Here is a 7,469-nt window from a genome sequence, read left to right as displayed (position 1 = left end):
CTACAACTTGCTTAGGGAGAAAAACACCTTTCTCTTTTAAAATGCAGTGTAGTACCATTGTTAGAGGGCTGTATTTTTGCAGTAGGGTTGATATTTGAAAGGACTGTCCAAGAACATTACTGCATGGAGTAGTAGGCACAGAGTTTTTATGGAGAATCATTTGGAGTACAGTATCCCTTTGACCCATTTGCTATATTCCTTCTCTTCCTACATTCATGCAAGTGGTCAGAGAGATTCATGTAAGCGCTCTTCCTCCCCTGACCCTGTACAGTTTATCCCACCCAGTAATACAGCAAGCATAGTAATGGTAATCCTGGTCCTTGTGCTGTTAAGCTATTTGTATTTGAATTTCCACCCAAACAAGATTTTTACAGTAAGTTATTGGAAGAAAGGGCAAGATTTGCACATCCACTGTATCTGGGAATCCCAGGGAACAATATTACAACATGGGCTTCTGTTTTGCAGGGGCACCATGGGTGTAGCCGGGGGGGGGCAGCTGCCCCCCTAGATCAAGTAAAACAATAGAAATACTTAACTAACTGATCAATCACATTGGTTCTGCCCCCCCCCCCCAGGTCTTGCCCCTCCTAACAAAAATCCTGGCTACGCCCATGAGGGGCAGAGGATTTAAAAATCTGTTCAAGGAGAACCCTCTGAAAGCTTATTGCAGCTACCTTCAAGTAGAAGATCTCTAATAGTGGATAAACAAGCTTGACCTCCATTAGTGTCATGGAAGACTTAGTGGACATTCAAGTCAAGAATTGCCCCGCTCAAGCAGAATGCAGCACCAACAAAAAGCAGAAAATATGGTGCCGATTTGCAAAATCGAATAAACAATATATGCAAATGTATAAATAACTATTGATATCTGAGCTATACTGCCACTAAAGGTGGAGGCTCAATTTATTTATTAGTAGCATCAAATACCCAGCACTGCCTGCAAATTTGTAGAAACCACACAATATAGTAATTTTTAAATGTGATTTGTGAGTTTGGGCCTATCATGCCAAAAACACTATCTTTTTGTGTTTTTATGACTGCTATATCTGATTCTGTCTTATAACTTTTTGTTATATTCATGAGACTTGCCTTTTATTCAGTGTTTTTGCAGCTGTAGTGTGCTAATAAGGCAGTATATTAAAGAAAGGTCCTTGTATTACCTTTGCCATATTTGGTATATGTAATAGTCTTGTAATGTTCTGCATGGAGTTCTCTATAATATTCATTGTGTGGCTACACTGGTGTTTTAAAAGTATACTCTCTAAACAACAACAGCAACAAAGTAGCCTTTGTTCGCCATTGCGGATTCATGGTATAATAGACTGCATTTAATTCATAAGAAAGGCAGGAACTGAACATTTTGGAATGAGATTTGGGTCTCAGACTTTATAAATAAATGACAGTTATATGGCAGAAATAGGCAATTTCTTCAGCACTTAAAACCATGCAGAAAACCCATTAAGCTTGATGGCTGTTTCTTCAATTTGCTAATTTTTGTTTTTCTGCAATACAGTTTTGTGTGCATTTGGTAGACAGCATCATTTAGCTGGCATAGAAGAAATATCATAAATACCACAGTTTTTATGTCAAGTATGATCAGACATGGGGACGCGGGTGGTGCTGTGGGTTAAAGCCTCAGCGCCTAGGGCTTGCCGATTGAAAGGTCGGCGGTTCGAATCCCCGCGGCGGGGTGCGCTCCCGTTGCTTGGTCCCAGCGCCTGCCAACCTAGCAGTTCGAAAGCACCCCCGGGTGCAAGTAGATAAATAGGGACCGCTTACTAGCGGGAAGGTAAACGGCGTTCCGTGTGCTGCGCTGGCTCGCCAGATGCAGCTTTGTCACGCTGGCCACGTGACCCGGAAGTGTCTGCGGACAGCGCTGGCCCCCGGCCTCTTGAGTGAGATGGGCGCACAACCCCAGAGTCTGGCAAGACTGGCCCGTACGGGCAGGGGTACCTTTACCTTTTACCTTTATGATCAGACATGAACCAAACTATATGCCAAATGCGAAGCAGATCCCATATTTTAATGCTTGGAATAAGGTATAACCAGCAGTTACATAACTGATTATCTTATTCTGGACACAGCATTGCTTACTGTTGGAAGAACATTGCAAATCTTCATTATATATGCTAGTGGCATGTACATGTGTCAGAGACTGCCTCCCGGTCCCAGCTCACAGAGGACCAACGCTAGCCAGTAGAACTGTACCAAAGTCTTTATTGAAGTTTAGTTTCCATTTTCAAGCCCTAGCGTGCGTCTCTACCCTAGACCAGCGAAGCCTCGTCTGAGTCTCCGCCCCCTGTACACCAGTTTAAGACTCTAGCCTTACTCCACCTTCTTCGTTTCTCCTTCCGCCTCTGGGTCCTACTACCCCCCCGGGGTGCCTTCCTTCCTGGACGCCTCGGAGGCGGACCCCTCGGACTCTTCCCCCTCTCTTCGGCGGGCTTTGGGACCTGGCTCCCTCTCCGGGCTGCTCATTGCGCCACCCTCTTGCACATTTGAACTTGGCGCGCGCGCGCTGCCTCTGACCTTCCTTTTGACCGTTTCCTCGCTCTCTGATGCAGGCGTGGCTAACCCTGACTCATGTCCTTCCGCTGACGGAAAGCTGCCTGCTGCCGATGCTTGGGACTCCTCCCCCTTACTGCTCTCCGGTGGGGAAGCTGGTCCCGATTTCCAACTGCTGCTTTCTGAGTCCCCTCTGGCCCCTCCTTCCTGTGGTGTTCCCTCTGGCAACCCCCTAGCTCTGACCACGGGAGCCCCTTTCTGTGAATCCTCTGATTCGCTGGAGAGACTTAGAGACCTCGGATGGCTATCATCGCTGACCTCTCCCTCGGATTCCTCTCCCTCGGTCTCTAATTCCTCCCTTTCCTGTCCCTCTGCTCCTGAACCCCTGACAACATGAGTCAATTGATTTTTCACCATTTTTATGTATTAATTGCATATGTATTTAAATCATCCAAAGAGCCTGAAATATGCGAATTGTCTTTTTAAACCCCCCTTTATCCTCACAACACTCCACACAAAGCACGTAGTTAAAGTTTGGAATTTGCTGTCATAAGATGCCTTTTAAAAAGGGTTATAGACAGATACATGAAGGAAAAGGCTGCTATCAATGGCCCATGATGGTTAAGTTCTACCTCCAGTGTCAGAGGTAGTGTGCCTCTGAATGTCAGTTTCTGGGAACTGCAAGTTCCAGCAGAATGGTGTTGTGCTCAGGTCCTGCTTGCAGGCGTCCCATAGGTATCTTCTCATAGGCTAGACTTTTTATGTTTTGTGAGGTAGCTTAAGAATGGGAGATTGTAGCTTGCCGCAGCCAGCCAGCCAGTGAGATTCATATCTGTTTGGATTTGATATCCCGCCTTTCACTCCCTTTAAGGAGTCTCAAAGTGGCTAACATTCTCCTTTCCCTTCCTCCCCCACAACAAACACTCTGTGAGGTGAGTGGGGCTGAGAGACTTCAGAGAAGTGTGACTGGCCCAAGGTCACCCAGCAGCTGCATGTGGAGGAGCGGAGACGCGAACCCGGTTCCCCAGATTACGAGACTACCACTCTTAACCACTACACCACACTGGCTCATTACACCTTAATTTTATCCTTGCTCCAACAAGTTCAGGGCAAGTTCTCTCCCTCACTGAATCCTTAACATAACGCAGTGAGTGCAGTTAGTCTGCAAGACTGTGACTGGCCCAGGGTGACTCAGTGAACTTTATAGCTGAGTGGGGATTTGAACCTAGGTCTCCCTAGTCCAAAACTCTGCCTGCTGCAGGCCACCATACTGTACACTGCATGAGTCCTCTCAGAAGGCAAGAATGATTCCTGCAAAAAGATCAGGAATGGATTCCCTAGTAGACATTTTTGAGTGTACATGGGCCTTCTGTGTTAATTGCAAAAAGAAATGTCCCTTAAGCCATCAGAAGTCTGGGAGACACAGCCCTTGCTAGTGGGAGACTTAAAATACCAAAAATGCCACTAAAGCCACATGAACAAACATTTCTTCTACCTGACAATCCTGTGATTGGAGAAAGGCTTTTCTTTCTTTCTCCAACCATTTTCAAGACAAAGAGCTCAAAATAATAACCTTTGTGCTTCATTTTGAACTAAAAGCATCTTCTTCTAGCACCCTGCAGAGATGATTTATTCATGGAACAGCATAATAGGTAAGAGTAAAAATAGTTGAGGTGCCCTTTTGGCTTCAGTAAAAAAATAAAAATCAAATTAAATTGCATTTAAAAATAACTACTTTGACATTTAGTTTAGATAAATACTTTACCCTTCCCTGGCACCAGTCCTTCAGTTTAACTGAAACATATGCTGCTTCCATTTACATTATCTCTCCATCAAAGCAGTTCACATCTCCACTTTTAGAAATTATACAAACCACAGAGACATTTGAAGAGCCTGCTTCTTCCATAATGCACAGGCTTTAATATTTTGCCACTTCTATTACTGCTTTTAAAAAAAATGGCATTTCCAGCAATTTAGTGACTATGCTGGTTGCAGCAATCAAGATTTGGTTTGGTTTGGGCTGTGTTACTTTTAATGTGAAAGTACTTTAAGCTTTCGTATACCACTGTATAATATTTTTCTGGCTCTGGAAGGTCAGGATTCTAGTTTGAATTCCAAATTGCAGAATTCCAGCTTGAACTGGTGGTAGGTTACCCGGTGTGTTACCAAAGGTTGCCATGGACTAGCACGCATGTGGCAACCTACAGGCCACACACAATCATAAGGAAACCTGCAGCTTCTGGGGGTGCCTTGCTACTCACCAACATTCCTTCCATTAGTGAATTTTGATGCCTCCCCAGGGGGTTTATGCCGAAGCCCACCCACCTCCCTCCCCGTATAAACCATGCTCCCTAACACCTGCCAAAGTGGAGTTTGGTGGTCTTGGGACAGTGGGGAAAGAATGTGAGATTAGAGATGGCAAGCCGTTCTTCTAGGACTACTGAGACCAATTGGTGCTTATTATATTTTAAAATTAGTTATTATTTGAAAAATAGATATTAGAGTGCAGTAGGAACAATTAACACTGTGCGGGAGCTTTTAACGGGAGCAGCATAGGGCATCAATATTCCATATATTTGCCCTGGTTGTTTTAAAAAAAATGTAATATGTACTATTTGCAAACAGCCAAACTAAGCAACATATTGTTAAGAATTTGGGCAAATCATTGAAGATAATAACGCCATGGGACTACGTTGGTTTTTCCAAATGACATGTAACCTGCCTTTCACCATGCAACTTCTTTATTAAATGGCCCACACTTTATTAATTTTTGACCAGGCTGTTTAACAACAGATATCTGTTTATATTGCATGGCATCTAGCAGGACTGGCTGTTCTGGTTGTATTTTTTTTAAATCTCCATAAGCAAGCACTAAGGAATTGCCTGAGAGCAAACTTTATACTTCAACATCTTTGCCTTGCAGCAAGTGATAACTTCAGAAAAGGCAAATAAATCTTCCCACCGTCCTGTCCTCATTCTCTGACTACAGTAACTGCTCTTGTCTCACCGTAAAATTTGCCATGGCAGGTTACCTACTTGATTTGTCCACTGCACTTGAAGTGGTTGCTAAAAATAGTTATTCTCAGCCTGTCTTCTTTGTCAGTAAATGCATCCCCCACCCCACCCCTGTCATTAGGAAAATACACAAAGATCTACAAAATGAGTAGATGAGGACTGGATTCATCAGCTAGTAACCATATGGTCTCACTCTAAATATAGAGTGATGATAATCAAAAGATTATGTGATGGGAGTCATTGCCTTAAAAATAAAGATAAAATACAATAAAAATAAAGCACAACCACAAATAACCCTTACATCATTTTTGTCATCTTTATTTTATTATATTATGATATTACCAAAGACTTTTCTTAACTGAGTGGTATCCTTGCCACTTTTATATCGTGTTTTTAACAATAAAATCTTATCTGATATACTTGAATTTTAAATTTTATGATTGACCTGGCTGCCATTGTATGTTCACATGCACTATTTTAATTGGATAGTTCATTTTTGCCAGCCACTTGGGATATTTTCCAGTAGAAATATGGGTTATAAGCAATTGTAAAGGACCCCTGGATGGTTAAGTCCAGTCAAATTCGACTGTTGCGTGCAGTGCTCATCCCCATATCCAAAATCCAGTGATTTAGCACCTCTACTAGGTGAACCAGAGGGTGCCATATAATGAGGTATGGGGGAAAGAGAAAGCTTCCAGCTCCATAATTGTATGAGGTTCTTGTACACAAAAAGGTCCGAAAAGGGTACAAGGTAGGCAGCAGAGATCGTTTGGGGAACACTTGAACATTTCACTAGTCCTAAAAGCTGCTTCATTTGCTATAATTTTTTTACACAGAAGAACCTAATATAGGAAATATAAAGACAAGAACATTTCTGTTTCCATATAGTGTCCATGCATTAGGGAACCATGGCCATTTATGGTTTCCTAGCACTTATACACACATGTGCAATGTGCAATATTAATCTATGAAACTGCTGGGGCAAGTTGTCCAGATGTTTGGGTTGCAGCATCACTAGTATCAGGATGATACTCTGCTCTACTTCTTGTTTCCATCTTCTGATTCCAGGGAGGGGAAGCTAATAAAATCCAAAACCAGTGTTTGGAGGTAGTTCTGGAATGCATGAGAGTCAGAAAACTGAGCTTGCAGCCAGGTAAAAGAGCAGTAGTGTAGCAGATTGTTTCATCATCATCATCAATTTTTATTTGTACTCCGGCCTCACCGGCCAGAGCCGGGCTCAGAGCAGCTAACATCATATAAACAATACAATATCTATCAATATCTATAGTTGTTGCTAGGTAGGATTATACTCCCTCTGAAGGACCAATTGCACAAAGGTGTTTTCCTGGATCCAGTGCTAACTGGAGAAGCTCAGCTGGTGGCAGTTTTACCAACTTAGGCTGGTATGCCAGGTGCAACTGTATCTGGAGAGGCCAAACCCTTCCTCAGTTATCCAGATTGGACCACTGCAATGAACTGTGCATGGGGCCACATTTTAAAATGGTTAAGAAAATTCAGCAGATCCAATTTCAGCTGCATGAGTTCTGTTGGGACCTAGACGGTCACAGCATGTGGCACCATTACTGTACCAGCTATACTGATTAATGTAGCATTGCCATGCTTTAATAAAAGTGCTGGTTATGTTTTTTGAAGCTGTACATGTTTTGGGTCAAAGCTATTTAAAGAACAGCCTGCACCCAAATCAATATGCCGGCAGTCTGAGGTCAACAATGGAGACTCTTCTGATTTGCCTACCACCAGAAGTAGTAAAACCAGAGGGTATAAGTCACAGGGCATTTTCCGTGGTAGCCCCCCAGCTATGGAACTCATTGTTAATTGGGTTCTTTCAGACTGCAATACTGCAGACTTTCCAGAAATATTAGGAGACTTGTGTCCCCCCCCCCCTTTTTTGGTAGACTTTTTCTTGAAGGACAACTAATTTGGAGGGA

General features: G+C 43.1%; 1 protein-coding gene across 7 annotated transcripts in view; it reads left to right on the top strand.

Moving 5' to 3' along the window:
- The window catches only part of ARMC2 (armadillo repeat containing 2), an 87,475-nt gene that overhangs the window by 37,960 nt on the left and 42,046 nt on the right, over window positions 1-7,469 (top strand). Inside the window, exon 1 of one of the 7 annotated variants that reach the window (XM_077926113.1) lies at window positions 6,609-6,673. The exons of the other annotated variants lie outside the window; for them this stretch is intronic. The gene's annotated coding sequence lies outside the window, so the exon portion shown is untranslated. Of the gene's footprint in view, window positions 1-6,608; window positions 6,674-7,469 lie in introns of those variants that run through there. 7 annotated transcript variants of the gene reach the window in all.

The sequence above is a fragment of the Podarcis muralis genome, chromosome 3 (genome assembly GCF_964188315.1).
Source record: "Podarcis muralis chromosome 3, rPodMur119.hap1.1, whole genome shotgun sequence".
NCBI classification, from domain to species: Eukaryota; Metazoa; Chordata; class Lepidosauria; order Squamata; family Lacertidae; genus Podarcis; species Podarcis muralis.
The sequence above is the reverse complement of the archived record's forward strand: the minus strand, read 5'-3'. Positions and strand labels throughout refer to the sequence as shown.